Raw genomic sequence first — 19,812 nt, forward strand, 5'->3', positions numbered from 1 at the left:
TCATAATATTTGTTTTTGGTCAGTTTTTTTCGATTTACTACCAATTTATTTTTGGTGTAAGGTAGTTTGTTTATTATTTTTGTCATACTTTTAATAACTTGAGACAGTTGTTTTTAAGTGATAGGCATTTTGGAGTTTTGCAACACTTTAAGCTGTGTGGCTTTTTACCGAAATGAGAATGTATCTGTCACGATCGTTCTTGCAACATAATAGTGTGCTGCTATCTGGGCTATAATACTGCAGTGGCTTTTAAATATTTAGGGAATGCTGATCTAGTTGCAGTTTGTGGGCTCCCATTCTTCACACACTTGATGAGATATATTGGTTGTTACTTGGAATGAAATTGCATGGATTTTAAATTGTGTCATTCTCCTTATAGTAATGTTGTTACACTATTCTGTCCAGCTACTTAGTTACATATTTCTACTACAGTTCCTGTTGGTACTGCAGTCTTTGTGGATGGTCTACTTTAATCTCAACAGAAAATGTTCTGTTCTCTCAGTAACGCTTGCTGAGACATAAATCATTACTATTATTATTCAAGTAAGAACAGAGCTCTGAATTCACAAACTTACAATACTGCTACACTCATGAAGCTTAAATCCTGACTCGAATAGTCTCGTCACTGAAAATAAGCTTGTGTTGATTCTGAAGATTCTGTACAGAAATTAAGTAAAGTAACCCACAGTGATATGTTAAAATCGGATTTCAAATGACAAAGGGAATGAGAGATATTGACATTAGTACTTTATTTTGACAAAGTGCCATTAATTGTTATAATGTGGTATTTATACGATAACACCAAAACAAATCTCATTATTAGTAACTGGTTATTACTGCCATCATCATATGATGTTCCTGACCACTTTTAGACGTTTTATACTGAAATATATCTGGTAAATGCCATAAAGGCTGCAAGGACTGTCGTCACATTATCACCATTGCTCTGCCCCCAGTAGCTGAGCAGTCAGCGCAACAGACTGTCAATTCTAAGGGCCTGAGTTCGATTCCCAGCTGGGTCAGAGATTTTCCCCCCCTCAGGGACTGGGTGTTGTGTTGTCCTAATCATCATCACTTCATCCCCATCGACGTGCAAGTCGCTGAAGTGACGTCAAATCGAAAGACCTGCACCAGGTGAGCGGTCTACCTGATGGGAAGCCCTTGTCACTCGCCATTATATTACCATTCACTTCCAGCTAATATGTGTGGCATTGGCCAACCAAAAAGTTCTAAGGAAAATCAGTTGATACGATAATTGTTACCTTCCACTCCTGTCCAAAATGGTTCTTTTCGAAACCTATACCGTTAGCAGAAGGGTGGAAGGAGTATATAGAGGGTTTATACAAGGGTGATGTACTTGAGGACAATATTATAGAAATGGAAGAGGATGTAGATGAAGATGAAATGGGAGACGAGATACTGCGTGAAGAGTTTGACAGAGCACTGAAAGACCTAAGTCGAAACAAGGCCCCAAGAGTAGACAACATTCTATTAGAATTACTGACTGCCTTGGGAGAGCCAGTCCTGACGAAACTCTACTATCTGGTGAGCAAGATGTTTAGACAGGCAAAATTCCCTCGCACTTCAAGAAGAATATAATAATTCCAATCCCAAAGAAAGCAGGTGTTGACAGATGTGAAAATTACCGAACTATCAGTTTAATAAGTCACAGCTGCAAAATACTAACGCGAATTCTTTACAGACAAATGGAAAAACTGGTAGAAGCGGACCTCGGGGAAGATCAGTTTGGATTCCGTAGAAATGTTGGAACACGTGAGGCAATACTAACCTTACGACTTATCTTAGAAGAAAGATTAAGAAAAGGCAAACCTACGTTTCTAGCATTTGTAGACTTAGAGAAAGCTTTTGACAAAGTTAACTGGAATACTCTCTTTCAAATTCTGAAGGTGGCAGGGGTAAAATACAAGGAGCGAAAGGCTATTTACAATTTGTACAGAAACCAGATGGCAGTTATTAGAGTCGAGGGGCATGAAAGGGAAGCAGAGGTTGGGAAAGAAGTGAGACAGGGTTGTAGCCTCTCCCCGATGTTATTCAATCTGTATATTGAGCAAGCAGTAAAGGAAACAAAAGAAAAATTCGGAGTAGGTATTAAAATTCATGGAGAAGAAGTAAAAACTTTGAGGTTTGCTGCTGACATTGTAATTCTGTCAGAGACAGCAAAGGACTTGGAAGAGCAGTTGAACGGAATGGACAGTGTCTTGAAAGGAGGATAAAAGATGAACATCAACAAAAGCAAAACGAGGATAATGGAATGCAGTCGGATTAAATCGGGTGATGCTGAGGGGATTAGATTAGGAAATGAGACACTTAAAGTAGTAAAGGAGTTTTGCTATTTAGGGAGTAAAATAGCTGATGATGGTCGAAGTAGAGAGGATATAAAATGTAGACTGGCAATGACAAGGAAATCGTTTCTGAAGAAGAGAAATTTGTTAACATCGAGTATAGATTTAAGTGTCAGGAAGTCGTTTCTGAAAGTATTTGTATGGAGTGTAGCCAAGTATGGAAGTGAAACATGGACGATAAATAGTTTGGACAAGAAGAGAATAGAATCTTTCGAAATGTGGTGCTACAGAAGAATGCTGAAGATAAGGTGGGTAGATCACGTAACTAATGAGGAGGTATTGAATAGGATTAGGGAGAAGAGAAGTTTGTGGCACAACTTGACGAGAAGAAGGGACCGGTTGGTAGGACATGTTCTGAGGCATCAAGGGATCACCAATTTAGCGTTGGAGAGCAGCATGGAGGGTAAAAATCGTAGAGGGAGACCAAGAGATGAATACACTAAGCAGATTCAGAATGATGTAGGTTGCAGTAGGTACTGGGAGATGAAGAACCTTGCACAGGATAGAGTAGCATGGAGAGCTGCATCAAACCAGTCTCAGGACTGAAGACAACAACAACAACCGTTAGACATCTGTCAAAAGACTAACATTAGTGTTCACTTGAGGCCAAACTGAATCATAAATCAAGAAAGTATGATTCTAAATATTGTTATAATAAGAATTTGTTTGAAATTACTTGAGTGAATGGAGGTTGTTGGAAGACAATACAGCTTTCATATAACGCTATAAAAAAGCTACTTTTCACTAAAACATAAAATTGTGGAAATAGTTCGCAGGTTGATGCTACTTATTTGGATTTGTGTGTGTAAGTATTTGTGGTATTAAAATTTTTTATTGTTTAAGTTTAATGTGGCTACGTTTACTAAAGGGAAGTTAACTAGTGTGCCACATGCGACTGCAGGTGTAACTCTCTCATACATTTATGCCCATAAATTTGTACAAGTTGTAGCTATGCAGTTGCACATCGACATAGTTTCATATCTTAGGTTACAGTGCATGGCACATGAGATAGATGTATGTAATTCATACATTGTCTCATAAAGAACAGATTGAGATACACCAGTATCCCCTGTGGTGGTTGCATTTGTTAACTCTTCAGTTATACTCAGGTTAGCAGATTTTCAACAAATATTGACATAAAGCATGTTATGGGACATTTCTTAAGAATTCGCATTACTACAAATAATTATGAGTAGACTGATCCTTTCACATCAGAAGTATTAGAGACACTAAGTCAGTGGTCGGTTTTGGGCCAGTGTTGACTATAATATCCATGAATATTGACGGAATACCTCCGTGCAAGCAACAACTCTTACAAGACGTGCCACACTAAGCACTGTGATATTTTGTGTGTTCAAGAAATACACACATACACCCAGCAGAGACGTCCTTCAGTTTCTGGAATAAAACTGGTTGCTGAAACACAACATGCACAGTATGGAAGTGCCGTCCTTATAAGACCTGACCTTTAAGTCTGTAGTGTTCGTCAGTCAGAGGATAACAATATTGAAATTATTATTGTTAAGTAACAGAGTCACGTCAGCATATAAACCTCCAGCAACAGATTTTTTCTTCACCCTTACTGAACATTTTATTACAGGGAAAGCTTCTATTGTGGTATGTGATTTCAGCATTCACAGCCATGTTTGGGCGGTACACTCAAGAGTATCAAAATGGTGAGGCTGTCCTCCTGTGGGCTGAAACTTTCCATCTCTCACTCCTTCATGACAGCAAACTACCTCATTCTATCTTCAGTGGACGCTGGCTATAATCCATATCTGCTTTTTGTTAATGAAAGTATTTTTCATACCTGCACTAAATCCGCCTATAAGCCCATACCGAATACACATCGACCTTTTATGTGTCAAGTTTTCCCACAAGTAAGCCCTCAAGAAATCACTTTCAGATGAAGGTACAACTTCAAAACGGCTGATTGGCAGAAATTATCAAAGTTATTACATGAGAAAATTGTAACTATAGCTCCTGTGATAGATCAACATAAAAATTTTGTTAATGTCGTTAATGCCTCCTCCTGAGCATCAATTCTAAGGCGATGCAGAATGAACTATATCAAGGGTATAACACCTGAAACGACCACTCTTTTAGGAGTACTACAGAAAGTTTGAAGAAGATCCTTTTAGTGAAGCCACATCAATTCATGTACAGAATGCCCTCTCTTCAATATCCGAGGCAAACAGAAAAGAATGGATACAATTAATGGCCGACTGTGGCATGAGTAAAAGTAGTCAAAAGGGCTGGAGGCTATTACATCGCCTGAGTAATGATAACACTCAGGTCAACGCATATTTTAATATTAAACCAGACCAAATTGCTCAACAACTCCCCATTAATGGCAGATCAACTAAATCCAGAACTATAGAGAGAAAACAATTATTCAGGCAAACAGACCAAGAGAATAGTATCTCATCTCCTTATTTCTCTGTTGAAGAATTGAATTCAGCCCTGAATAAATGTAAATAGGGAAAAGCAGCAGGACTGGATGACATTAGAGATGAACCAATCAAGAATTATGGTTCCGCTAAAATGCTTTGATTACTGCAATTTATGGGTAACTGTATTTGAGAGTGCAAGATCCTTAAATTATGACGAAAATCAAGAGTAATTGCCACACCGAAACAAGGAAAGTATAGGAAAGAAACCAAAAATTATAGACCAGTCTCTTTACTCTCTCACCTCTACAAAATACTGGAAAGGCTCATTCTTCAGAGAATGATTAGAAAGGCGGAGCCTCTTCTAATACCACAGCAAGTAGCTTTCAGACAAGGGGAGAGCTGCACGTCTGATATTAAACTTAACACAACATATCAAAGATGGGTATGGGAAATGGCACATTACAGGTGCTGTATTTATCTGTCTATCCATAGCTTGTGATGCGAACATCCATCGGCTCCTTCTGAATAAAGTTTGACATAATTAAAGACTTCACATTCATGTGCAATATTAGATACCTTCCCCAGAATTCCAGATTTTTTTGTGGAATTTTAGGGTAAGAAAAGTAGGTGGAGAACTCAGAAAAATGGGCTGCCACATAGCAATGTGCTTGCACTGCTATTATTCAACATCTATACCAACAATCAACCTATCCCTGAAGGAGCTCGAAGCTTTATTTATGCTGATGACTGCACTATCACTACTCAGGCTGACTGTTTTGAGATTGTAGAAGATACGCAATCAAAATCTTTGGAAGAATTCACTGTTTACTATTATGGGAATTACTTGATACCTAATCCTGCCAAGACTCATATCTGCGCTTTTCTCCTCAAGAATAAACAGGCAAATAGATCCTTAAATACATCCTGGGGAGGTACCGTACTCGAACATAATCCTACTCCCAAATATCTTGTAGTAACACTGGATCGCGCGTTAACATATAAAAAGCATTGCCTAAACACCAAACAAAGTGGCAGCCAGAAATAAAACAGTGCAACAATTGACACATACGTCATGTGTGCTAATCCATGCACTGTGAGCTCAAGTGCGCGTGCTCTATGTTATTCCACTGCTGAATATGCATGTTCAGTATGGTACAAGTCCAGTCATGCCAGGAACGCAAATGAGGCTCTAAATGAGTCTTGCCAGATTATCACGGGTTGCTTAAGACCTATTCCTGTGGACAAACTCCATTGGCTCGCTGGCAAAGATCCTCCTGAAATGAGACGTCAGGTAGCTGCGAGATATGATAAAAGTAAGGCCGCAACGAAGAACGCCCATCCACTATATGAGGCAGAAATCAAAGAGCTTCTTGACAACTACTGAGGCTCTCATCGAGAATCCATATGTGGCAAGGATCTCACGATGGCAGGAGAAATGTCAGTATTTGGGAGAATGGATCGCTCCAAAGGAAGAACAATATAGAAGTCTCTCAATAGATTACAGTCAAACACAACGAGATGCAAGACCAATCTGCTGTGTTCCTTATCACCAACCACCTGCACCATGCAAGACTTTATGAGAGATACATCAAATGCACTCTAAGTGTCCAATTTTTTGTCCTCTTTTTGTGTAAAATTATGTCAACAATTATATATATTTTTGACATTTCGGTACTTTTGAAATGACAAATAAATAAATAAATAAATAATGTAATAAAAGTAACAGTAACAAAAAAACTGTATCATTTGTTTTTAATGTCCAGAGAAAAGATGATTATTCATATGTTAGTGGAGGAAACATGACAAGACAGCTTTTGGTACAGTGACATTAGCAACGAAATAAACCAAGCACTGCATCCTTTTTATGGTTATCTAGATGGAATGCACAATCATAGGATTAACTCTCATTATTTTGCAGGTACAAAGATGCACAACCTACTTAATAGAAACACAGTTTGATATTCCTTCTGACAAGAACATGGAAAGTAAGGATATGGTGGAAAATATTAGTACTCAGTGTATGAAAATTTAGCTAACACTAAAAGGATGATTGATAGTAGCAGCTAAGAGTTGTGCTTAAACAAAAAGAGAAACGAATGAAATCCTAGCATGAAACTGTATCAGCATTATTTTTGGGAATGTAGGAGCTGCTGCAGTGCAGAACACCAGGTGAACTGCGGGCAAGATAGAGCTGATGGTTGTGTGATTGTTTGAGGGCAAATTAAGAGTCATGAATATAGTAAGAGATGTCTGCAGTTATTGCAGTGCTAGTTTATATTGGGCCCTCCAGGAAAGATGAAGTTGCCAGTCTCGATAGCAACAGGGATGTGTTGCCTGCTCTGTGACAGAGATAAAACACAAGTGAGGCTGTTGTAGATGGCACAAACCATGTCTGCTTCAGCACAAATAAATAAAAAAATATTCACAAGCATATCAGACCAAATCAACTCCACTGTACTAGCATATGCACCGAGCTATGATTGAGCACAGAGGGTAGAACTGTAACGAAAAAAGAAAAGGCAAAAATTATTAATATGTAGGGATCCTTGTTTGGACTAGCACACCGAGTTGTACATTCTTAACCTTTCACCCTTTTGAATAGGCCACAGTATAGGTGAAGGGATATTGTTAGGGACATAAAATTACAGGGCAGCAGAATTTGTTCAAATCTGAGGTTGGTATATATTACAGTAACGGAATAAAAAAACTCTATCTGTAAGAAAAGGTTTGCTGGCAATTAGGTAACCCAGGGTAGTTGTCATATTCCATATCTGGCAGAACTGTTGAAGTGATATGCTCAGAAAAAGAAAACATTGGAAAAACAATTGTAATGGAAGGAGTCTTCAGAAATACTGTAGTAATAATAACACAAATAAAAAGGCTGTGTTGATACTGAGGATAAATGTGGTAAGCAATAATTATTTTAACTATGTGAATCAAAATTTATTAGAAGTACAAAGTGCCAATACAATTACCATGAGTAGACGGATACTGTGCAAAAATTAGAATATGTTTAAAAATGGTAGAAATTTGAAAATATATTAGCCAGTTGTTAGTCCAGAAGAGAATGAAATGTAAGAAGAAAATACAGTAAAGGGGACAATTTCAGAAACAAATGTGTACAGCGTTTTAGAAACTAGTATTCCATATTTTGAGAGGCAGTAGTACATATCATAACAAGAAAAACTGCGTAGGAGACATGGGCTCTAAAATACTTACTGTACCTTAAGGGGAGATATAATGGAAAATGTAAACATTTGTTTAAAAAATCATTACAGCCATATTTATTAATGTACAAATCTAAAATCTTGCATGTGTAAAAAAAGGAGCTCTGGTTTAACGTAAAAATATTATAAAATATGCAGGAATATTATTTTGCCAGAAATTTGAATGGTTATAATAACGCGAGAAACCTAAAACAGAGAAAATGAGGTTCAAAAATTTTCTGCTCATACTTCTACATGTAATAAGTTTACCTCAATTTTAAAATCGTCCATACTGATACATCTTCCAGATTTCTCTTCTATCTTTACAATTCCCTGGCCCATATTTGCAGGTCAGACATTGATCCATTAGCTTGCTTGACCCAGCTCTTGTCGATGGAGTAAAAAGCTTTTGTTTTAAACACACCAGGATCTATACCAGCTCTATTCATCACTTCAGTTCTGCCATTATTTCCGTTGCTGTAACATCAAACTGCATCATAGACACGTACTTTGAGTACTTCAAGTCCACAGAATGTCTCTGAAGTTTCTGGTTACATCAGGAGATGAGTTTGGAAGGCAGTAGAGGATCCAATTACTATTTCATGTCCACCACTGATACAGAGTCTTGCCCAATCAGTCTCTCATCCAGCTTCAGTTTCTATCTCAGTGGATTTCAGTGTTTGTGTACTGTGACAAATACATTGCCTACATTTCCCGTTAGCCTATCCTTTCGATGTACACTTAAATTTTCCCCCAAAACCTCATTGCTATCAATTTCAGGTTTCAAATGGCTTTCAGTATTATGGAGGCTTAATTGCTGTTCACGAGTGCTTTGAATTCTGGCACTATGTTGCGAATGCTTCAGCAGTTAACCACTAGGATTTTAATGCTCTCACCTGTGGGAGGCCTTTGTTTCGATCTTACACTGATACTACTTCTGGATTTACTGCAACTATTGTTCCCAGGATTGCAAAGTAGGTCGCCTAGTCTAAAAAAAACTTTTGTTTGCTCCCACATACAATCAGCTACCTGGACAGCAGCCTCTGATGTGTAGTGCACACCTGACCCATCTAGAGGCACCCTACAGTTCTCAACAAAATGGCGCAAGTCCAGGAAGTAGCAGTCTAGCTTGTCACAGAACTTTCGAAGTCTCTGGTTCAGTGCTTCCACTCAGTGCAGAACCAATGATCCACAATCAGTTCTGGAGACAATGCTGCAAATTGTGAGGTCTGCTGAAACTGTACACAAGGCTCGTCTACTCAGCCTTCTCTATCAGTTGCTGGAATGATCCCAGTATGACCTCAGAGCCCAGATAACAGGCTTCATTTATTCCAACATGTGCAACTATCTGCGGTTGCTTGCACCTCATTCCCTCATTCAACATGTTGAATGAGGCCTCCAGATATGCACACAGGGTGCACCTCATGCCCTTTCCTGTCCCTTGCTGCCATTTCCCGAAGGGTAACCATCATTCCCTGTACAATTGAACCGCCAACAGTTAATACACCTCTGCCTTTTTGCGTTTACCTTCTACTGACACTGGACAAAACAGGTTTCCCAAAAACAGGTGAAGTGAGTCCCACTGGCTTAGTTTCAGTTTCAATTTCAGTGAATGACAGCACCTAGAAATTGATATTTAGGGTATCAGTACAGCACCCTAAGCCTCCATGGCCCCTTTTGACACTGTGGAGGATGCCTGGATCTACCACTGAAACGCCAGTTACAGTCAAGTGCACGAGTAATGAGAGATTCCGTACTCTCTTCAGAGGAGACAGGGTCCACAGGAGAGGACAGTACTTGAGTCACTATTGATACTGGTACCACAGGTACATCACTCTCGGGAACTCTTCACCACACGATTCGCAGCAGCTGACAGTCCTTTGACAGTAGTGAAGGCGATTTCCAGCTGCCTACAAAAGTCAACCAGCTCATCCCATTTTTGAGAACTGCATTCACTCCAGGGCTCAATTTTGGCTGGCGCAATGTATTGCAGGAAAATGAACAAATAACCTAAAATTAAGCCAGCTGGTTGTCTTTTACGTCCATTGAGCTAAAAAGCTACTAATTCCTGTAAGAACTGAAGCAAATATAGAAAGCGATAGTTCTATTAAGACAAGAGTAAACTTTTTAAGGTTAGTTATTGCTACTTGGAAATTTGAAAATGGAGTTAATTTATGAAAAATGTAGCTAATATGTACGTTCTTTAATGAAAAATTATATGTCTGCTACAGTACCTAAATCACAAACTTTGATTTACAACAAGTTAGATTATGCACAGGACAAGTAGCTTCTGAAAATTCTCAAAAATGCGCATTTATTTGCATCGATATACGGTGAAATTTGGGGTGATCTACTCTTTGGCAATAACTGTGAATAACAAACATTGATTTTCTACGACATAAGTTCAAATGGTTTAAATGGCTCTGAGCACTATGGGACTTAACATCTGAGGTCATCAGTCCCCTAGAACTTAGAACTACTTAAACCTAACTAACCTAAGGACATCACACACATCCACGCCCGAGGCAGGGTTCGAACCTGCGACCATAGCGGTCTCGCGCTTCCAAACTGACGCGCCTAGAACCGCTTCGCCACACCGGCCGGCTACGAAATAAGTTATCCAAAAACACTCGCACAGGTAACTTGCGAAAATATAGTTTTGCAAGCGACTGAAATTTCTCACAAGTAAAGTATTTCTCAAGTAATTATACAATGCAATTAGAGAAAGATTGTTTTCAAAAGGATAGGCCTACTCTTCTCAAAATTCTTATAAGAGCAAAATTGAGTTTAAGCCTAGAATTAACAATAATAGTAGGCGTTCATTGTGACACTCGCGAATGTTCGAATTTCACAATAGACCAAAATACAAACGGATATTAATACAATCAATAATACATTATGCTTAACTGATGTGATCAGTAAAATATGTGAATCTAGAATTTCGCCCGCATCTCGTGGTCGTGCGGTAGCGTTCTCGCTTCCCACGCCCGGGTTCCCGGGTTCGATTCCCGGCGGGGTCAGGGATTTTCTCTGCCTCGTGATGGCTGGGTGTTGTGTGCTGTCCTTAGGTTAGTTAGGTTTAAGTAGTTCTAAGTTCTAGGGGACTGATGACCATAGACGTTAAGTCCCATAGTGCTCAGAGCCATCTAGAATTTCAACTCGGCACTTCAATCTCACACAAAGGAAAATTCCGAAGTCTACTTTTACATATAAACAAACGTGCTAACTGCACAGGTTTTTAAGTTAGCTGTTTCTGTGCCAAGTTCTACCCTAGCGTGCTACAGAAGAATACTGCAGCATGTGCTAATCAGTCTAAATATAGAAAAATGTGCAGCACCAACAAAGCACATCTTCAGTGCATTCCAGCTAGCTAGATATCTGGAAGTACAATATGAGTTAGGAGTTTCAATTCCAGCATAGAGGAGAAAACCTCTGGTGTGTGTGTGTGTGTGTGTGTGTGTGTGTGTGTGTGTGTGTAATTGCACATAAATATGGACAAAAATTTATGAAGCAATTTTCATTAATCATTTGAAGTTTGACTTCACTGGCCTGTGTGAGATACCAATGTATGATTTACCTTGTGATCATAAAATTCATTATACTCATCTTAACATCTGTAACACAATTCGTTAATTTTTTTTACTATTAAAAACAGTCTTGATCACGATTTATTTATCAAGGTGACTGGTTTTGACCACTACTGTGGTCATCTTCACACCTACAAGCTGTATACAAAGCTTTCATTAGAGGGCTACATACATTAAAGAAAATACAGAAAGTTATAAAGCTATAAAACGATGAATTACCATTGAGTAGGAACCTCTTTCTATTGGAGAATCACTACTGGAGAAACCAATGCACGTATTACTCTATATAATGGAGGCATCGTTTTATAGCTTTCTTACTCTACACCCAAAACTTGTATTTACAGTAGAACACGAAAGTAACAATAGTATTAATTTGCTGGACTTCACAATTACAAACAATAATGGAAAACATATATTTCTATTTATAGAAAACCCATGTCAACTGACATAACAATAAATGCTACATCATGCCATCCATTAAGATACAAAATAGGCATTTTTTAAAACTATGATACATAGGATACTGAAATTACCTCTTCAACCTGATGCAATCCAGGAAGAAATTGATACATTAAAACAGATAGCAGTTGCTAACAATTATAATTCACATCAGGTTGATCTGTTATATCAAAAATTACAAGAAACAAATGATGTTATAAATTCCAAGAGGAGTTTTACAAAAATGACATACATGGGACCTATTTCAGATAAAATAAATAAATTATTTAAGAACACAAGCGTGACAATAGCATTTAAAACTAATAACTCCCTGCAGATGAAACTGGAACACACAATTGGGGGCTCAAATATATACCAAAAGTCAGGCGTTTACAAAATAATATGTAATGACTGTGAGAAACAGTATATTGGCCAAACTGGCCATAACTTTCTAACATGTTTCAAAGAACATACTACTGGTACTGCACATACCAAATCAATATTTGGTCAACATCTTGATGGATACAATCATTGTGAGGGTTGCATTTCTAACAATTTGAAAATATTACATACTGTGCCGAAAGGACCACTGCTAAATACTTTAGAATAAATTGAAATCTTTTCACTTCACAAAAGTAATCCATTATATGTTTTAAATGAACCACTTCAGTTCAAAGACAAACATTTCTTTGAGCTTTTCGATGATCTGCCTTTAGTCTGTTTACTCTTCTGTCCTTCGTTTTTTAAGATTATTAAGACTTTTAGGAAATATTTTATCTTTACATTGTAATTTTATTTCACCAAACATTATTTTATGACTGACGATCTGTCTTAGAATTTTTGATTATATGTTTTTAGACTGTATATTGCTAATTCACATCCTTTTATTTTTGACACTATGGCTCATAATATTAGAATTTTAAATTCCTTCCATTTTCATTATTTTTATTTGTTTATAAGACTGGCATATAACTTAATGAATAGCAATGCCTTTTAAAAATTGTCACATGTAATTTACATACCAACTTAATTGAGAATATTTCATGTATATGGACAACAACTTCGTATCGTATTTGTGCAGCATGTAGTATACATGTCAGCTAAAGATTATTGCAGCCTACTCATTGAAAATCGTTTCAATAAAGACATGTTGCTGCTCAATAATACATCGTTTGATGTGACAATCTTCGCCATTCCACTTTCGCAACAACTTCGTTGGAAAGAAGCCTGCTGCCACATCTTTGCACTGGCATTTGTCCTCACCATGGCAACCACTAGCTCGCCTATCGACTTCACAACAACTTCAGTGGAAAGAAGCCTGCTACTTCATCTTTGGAACGGCGTCCACCTTCACCATGGCAACCAGTGGTTCCAAATGGTTCACTATCAGGCCTTGAGAGGGCAACCCATGTACTGCCAAACCAAAATTCATTTATCCTACATGTTTAAATATTTTTAACTCTTCTTAATTGACAATAGCTGTTTAATAAGCTAAGTTTAGTGTGTATTTATTTTTAATTCTTTACAATATTCTTTTCATTAAGAAATTTTAAATTGTATTTGGACTTATAACTCATTGGTTAGTAATGACATCATGCCATCAGAAGGGGGCAGAGCCTCCAATATATATAGTAAGACGTGCACTGGTTTCTCCAGTTGTGATTCTCCAACAGAAAGAGTTTCCTACTCAATGGTAATTCAAGGTTTTATAGCTTTATAACTTTATGTATATTTTTAAGTGTATGTAGCCCTCTAATTAAAGATTTGTATACAACTTGTAGGTCTGGAGATGACCACAGTAGTGGTCGAAATGGGTCACCTTGATAAATAAATCGTGATGAAGTCTCTTTTTAATAGTGAATATTTGTAAGACATTGATCACTGCCTCTCCCCATAATGTATTCAAAAGTAAATAATTCGTTAAGATTTTAAAAACTTTCATTATTTTCATCAGTGTCATCATCGTCATAAGTCTCATATGGCAACATAAATTTGTATGAAAGCTTAAAAATATCGTCAAAGTATGTATCAACATAAAACTTTCAGTGCACATCTCATTCCTCCCAATCCACAATACTCGCTGTAAGAGTGACAAGAAACAGTGCGTAAATCATATATTTTCAACTCTGTCATGCTGCTGATTATCAGGTGTACAATACTACTTTAGAATTTGCCCACTTACTGTCAAATGCATTTAGCCTCAATGTACATTACTGGCCATTAAAATTTCTACACCACGAAGATGACGTGCTACAGAAGCGAAATTTAACCGACAGGAAGAAGATGCTGTGATATGCAAATGATTAGCTTTTCAGAGCGTTCACACAAACTTGGCGCTGGTAGCGAAACCTGCAACGTGCTGACATGAGGAAAGTTTCCAACCGATTTCTCATTCACAAACAGCAGTTGACCGGCGCAGTCTGCTGAAACGTTGTTGTGATGCCTCGTGTAAGGAGGAGAAATGCGTACCATCACGTTTCCGACTGTGATAAAGGTCGGATGGTAGCCTACCGTGATTGTAGTTTATTGTATCGCGACATTGCTGCTCGCGTTGGTCGAGATCCAATGACTGTTAGCAGAATATGGAATCGGTGGGTTCAGGAGGGTAATACCGAACGCCGTGCTGGATCCCAACGGCCTCGTATCACTAGCAGTCAAGATGACAGGCATCTTATCCACTTGACTAACGGATCGTGCAGCCACGTCTCGATCCCTGAGTCAACAGATGGGGACGTTAGCAAGACAACAACCATCTGCACGAACAGTACGACACGTTTGCAGCAGCATGGACTATCAGCTCAGAGACCATGGCTGCGGTTACCCTTGACGCTGCATCACAGACAGGAGTGCCTGCGATGGTGTACTCAACGATGAACCTGGGTACAAGTTTGGCAAAACGCCATTTTTGCGGATGAATCCAGGTTCTGTTCACAGCATCATGATGGTCGCATCTGTGTTTGGCGACATCATGATGAACGCACATTGGAAGTATGCATTCGTCATCACCATACTCACGTATCACCCGGCGTGATGATATGGGGTGCCATTGGTCACACGTCTCGGTCACCTCTTGTTCGCATTGACGGCACTTTGAACAGTGGACGCTACATTTCAGATGTGTTACGACCCGTGGCTCTACCCTTCATTCTATCCCTGCGAAACCCTACATTTCAGCAGGATAATACACGACCGAATGTTTTAGGTCCTGTACGGGCCTTTCTGGATACAGAAAATGTTCGACTGCTGGCCCGGCCAGCACTTTCTCCAGATCTCTCACCAATTGAAAACGTCTGTTCAATGATGGCCGAGCAGCTAGCTCGTCACTATACGCCAGTCACTACTCTTGATGAACTGTGGTATCGTGTTGAAGCTTAATGGACAGCCATCCAAGCTCTGTTTGACTCAATGCCCAGACGTATCAAGGCCGTTATTACGGCCAGAGGTGGTTGTTCCGGGTACTGATTTCTCAGGATCTATGCACCCAAACTGCGTGAAAATGTAATCACATGTCAGTTCTAGTATAATATATTTGTCCAATGAATACCCGTTTATCATCTGCATTTCTTCTTGGTGTAGCAATTTTAATGGCCAGTAGTGTAATTGGGCCGTGGCTGGTTCGCCTTATGCCTTCCATTAAACCTTGGTTGCTATTCTGTGCTCAGTGTCCTGCAGTTATAACGATCATGCTGCTATCATCTCTCTCTGCAAGTGGCAGCAGTAGCGTGTGTCGATATTTACATCCTTGTAGTATCTTTGGCCTCACGCTTATGGTTTAAGGCTGTGCCATGCGGGCCGTTGGTTGGTTTGCATGGAGCAGCGAGGAAGTCTCTGTGGCGCGTGTCTGGCCAGCCCTGCTGGTGCAGTCCACATGCAGTCGGAATGTGATGGGCAGTTCCCATTGATACAGGGTCCGTGGTTCACCGATCCCAGTCACGAAAGTTGAGTCTTTACTTAATCTACCAGCCAGCCTCACCTGTTCATATTGTGTCTTTGATGTCGTAGTGGGCTGTTGGCACATTCTCACAAGCAACAACATGTGTTTTCAAGTTGACGAAATTCTAGCCGCCCTCCTGTGTAGTTTAACTTAAATCGATTATTTTCGAATTGAAGTGCACCAGCGGAATCTTCTACCTTGTGGCCGATCACGCCCCTGTTACCTGCCCTGGCCGTTGATGTAAACTCAGGCAATGTATTTTCCTCGTCGTGTTGTGACTGTCCAGCATGGCGTGTAGTTTAACAGTTGAAGATGTAATTCGTTGCGGGCGCCGATACCTTCTGCGTGTTCCATTGAACTCCCCATTGTGTACTGGTCGGGTGGAGCTGAGGTTATCCTTTCGCTTGGTCCATTGACTGCCTGTCAGTTGGGTTGCCGTCGGATTGAGAATTGTTGGGCCGACTGCCTGTCTCACGTAAGTTAGCATTAGTGGTTGAGTTCCAGGCCGACCCCTGGAAACTTCTGAGCGCCGTTTGATGTGCTATTTTTTCTTATTTGTCCTTGGTGTTTGTTTATGTATGGCTTCTAGCCGACTTTAAATTAAAGTTGTTTTGTCCTTTAAGGCGTGAGATTGTTTGGGCCTTCAACCTAATTTTGAGAAAAGTTTTGAGATAAGGCCGTCTGGCTTTTAAATTCAAATTTCTGTTTTTGAGTCTTCAGTTATTGGCCTTCAGCCGATTTTTTGGTGTTAGGGCATGAGATTGTTTTGACCTTCAGCTTAATTCAGAGAAATGTTTTAAGATGAGGCCTTCTACCTTTTAAAATTCAAATTCTTCTTTTTGAGTCTTAAGTGGTTGGTCTTCAGCCGGTTTTAAATTAAAGTTGTTTTGCCCTTGAGGAGTGAGATTGAATGGCGCATTTAGCAGGGAATTAAATTCTAAAATGAATGTTTGGCTTGCTCTGTTTTTAATGTTTCCTTTACTCTTGTAATGTTTGTAAAATGAATAAGGTAGTATGTTCGAGTGCAACTGACAGCGACTCGTTTTGGCCCCTCTCCACAAATTAAACTATCTGTCCTGTAGTGCAGGTATAGCAGAGCATGATTTCGCTTGTGTTTGCTATTCCAGTTGCTATCAGTCTCACTCTTGTTCTGTTTTTGTGTTCTGTGGAACGATATTGTTTAGGCTGTTACTTGTTGCAAGTGTTTATCGTAATGGCAGTCAGACAGTGTCTGGGGATACACGTGCTCAGAAAGGACCACCTTGTTTACAAGTAGGCAATAAGGCGCCAACAGATTGAGGGCAGTGTTCCGGAGTTAGTAGCCCGTTTGCGCGCTGCCGTTCTTCATCCGGTTGACGTCACGTCGGCGGTGGTGGGTGAGACAGGAGCAGCAACTGAATTTTTGTTTGAGGCTGTTAGAGGCTTTGAGCAAACTATTTGTGTTTTGGAGGGAACCCAACCTAGTGACAGTTACCTGGAACAGGGGGTGCAGGCACAGTTAATGCATTTAACTATTCAGATAGCGGATTTAGGCACGTTAGCTTCGGAAGATCATCACCGGAAATTAACCGTTGGGTTGGGAACTTTCGTGAGCACATTACAGGTTAAGCTTGCGTGTTTGAAGTTGGATGGGAGGAGGATTGAAGATGGGGATTTGCGCTTTCAGGGAGAGGGTGAAAGCCAGCCTGGTGGGGTACTGTTGCATCTTCTCTTACGTTAGATGCTGTATTTGCCAAGTTGCCTAATCCTCTGGCCTATTTCTTCTGAGATATTACTGGATTGATTGTGGAGCGACTTGATGAGGCGGAAAAATTATTATTGTTATTGGTTCACTTAGAATAACAAATGGCTGCCTTTTGCATTCCGCACCAAGTAATTTTGTCATCGTTGTACCCGTTAGCTAGAGGTGAGTTGCAGAACCTCCTCTCGCGAGCCATGGCGAAAGGGTTTTCCCTGCAGCAATTAATGGAGCTGGTGATTAGGCAAAGGTTGACCACCGTAATTCGTAAACAGTTAGAGTGTCGTTACATTTGGGAAGTACGTTGTGTGAGGAGCTGTTACATCAGTATGTCGATAGAGTACAGATAGACTCTTTGACATTGTTAATTGAACAAGAGTTGGTCTCTATTGTTCTTAGAGGAATGCGCGCGGCGGATTGGTCGCATTTTGTCTTCCACAAGCAGCCTTCAACCTGGGAAGAGCTGCGTGACGTGGTGGTAACAGCATCTGCAATACCACTGGGTAACAATGTACGTCACAAGGTTAAGGGGCAGGTCGTCAGCCCTGATTCCAGAGTATCTACATCCACTGAAGCTATCAGAAGGGAACGCTGGCGTTGTTTCAGGTGCGGCAGTATGGCGCATTTGGTGTGCTCTTGTGTTCCTCCTCGTGCACCCAGAGCCAATAGATGACGCCGGGCTGGGCCGCGAACTCTGGATCGAGCATTCAGACCTTGGTGTACTCGTGTGGTCACTCCGTCATCACCGCCCTTGTCCTACGTTTGTTCTCGGATAGGTGGCGAGCCGATTTGTGCTCTTTTGGATTCTGGTAGTTCCTTTTCATTATTGAGCTTTGAGTGTTTTTCGGAATTTGGGCATCTTACGAAACTTCGGTCAGTCCCTTCGCCGGTGCAGAGATGTTGGGTGACCAGTGGCCAAGTGTTGCCTCTACATGATTAGTTCCGGGGGAGTATATCGGTCGACGATTTTTCCTGGCGTATGTCTTTAGCCTTGGTTAAGGAACTGCCAGTTGATCTAATTTTGAGATGTGATTTCATCAATAAAACTGGGTTGGTCTTGGATTGTTCTGTGCACACCCTTTCCCTTTGAGTTTGCTCCTGAGGAGAAGTTTGGTCTTTGCGAATGGGCTAAACCTATTGTGCATCGTACTGTTAACGCATTGGCTGTTGAGGTCGTAGCTAATGAGTTTGATCCGGACCATCTATTGCCCCATCAGGCTTCTCAGTTACGCAATTTGTTGCACAGTTTTCGCCACGTCCTGAGTGATAACTTGGGTGTTACTAACGTTGTTGATTATCATATCCCTCTGTCCGACAATATTACGGTTTGGCAGTACCTATATCGCCTCTCACCCTCTAAGTTGAAGATACTCAAGGCTGAAATATCTCAGATGATCCAACAGGGAGTGATTAGGCCTACTACATCTGCTTATGTTTCCCCAATATCCCTTGTGCCTAAAGATCAGGGGCGCGATTTCAGACCTGTGGTTGACTACCGCCGTTTAAATGCTAAGGTTGTCGTTAAATCGGTACCCTACTTCATCAGCATAATTCTTTTACTTGGTTTTCCGGCGCTGATTGGTTTACAGCCCGTGATTTGAATCAGGCTTATTATTAGATTCCCTTGGCTGAAGCCGGCCGGAGTGGCCGAGCGGTTCTAAGCGCTACAGTCTGGAGCCGCGCGACCGCTACGGTCGCAGGTTCGAATCCTGCCTCGGGCATGGATGTGTGTGATGTCTTTAGGTTAGTTAGGTTCAAGTAGTTCTAAGTTCTAGGGCACAGATGACCTCAGAAGTTAAGTCCCATAGTGCTCAGAGCCATTTGAACCAACCTTGGCTGAAGAATGTAAACATGTTACCGCATTTTGTACTGATTGGAATTTGTTTGAGTTTAACAGATTTCCTTTTGGGCTAGCCACTGGTGCGGCTGTGCTTACTCGTTTGCTTGATAATAACCTTGGCATCTTGAAGTTAGTTTATGTGTATAATTATTTGGATAACTTAGTTATCTATAGACGTTCGTTTCAGGACCATTTGGAACATATACACCAAGTTAAGATTACAGCGAGCCGGACTGACCGTTAAGCCTACTAAGATGACGCTAGCCAAGCAGCAGGTATCTTTCTTAGGTCATATAGTGTCGAGTCACAGTAT

The sequence above is a fragment of the Schistocerca piceifrons genome, chromosome 11 (genome assembly GCF_021461385.2).
Source record: "Schistocerca piceifrons isolate TAMUIC-IGC-003096 chromosome 11, iqSchPice1.1, whole genome shotgun sequence".
Classification (NCBI taxonomy): domain Eukaryota; kingdom Metazoa; phylum Arthropoda; class Insecta; order Orthoptera; family Acrididae; genus Schistocerca; species Schistocerca piceifrons.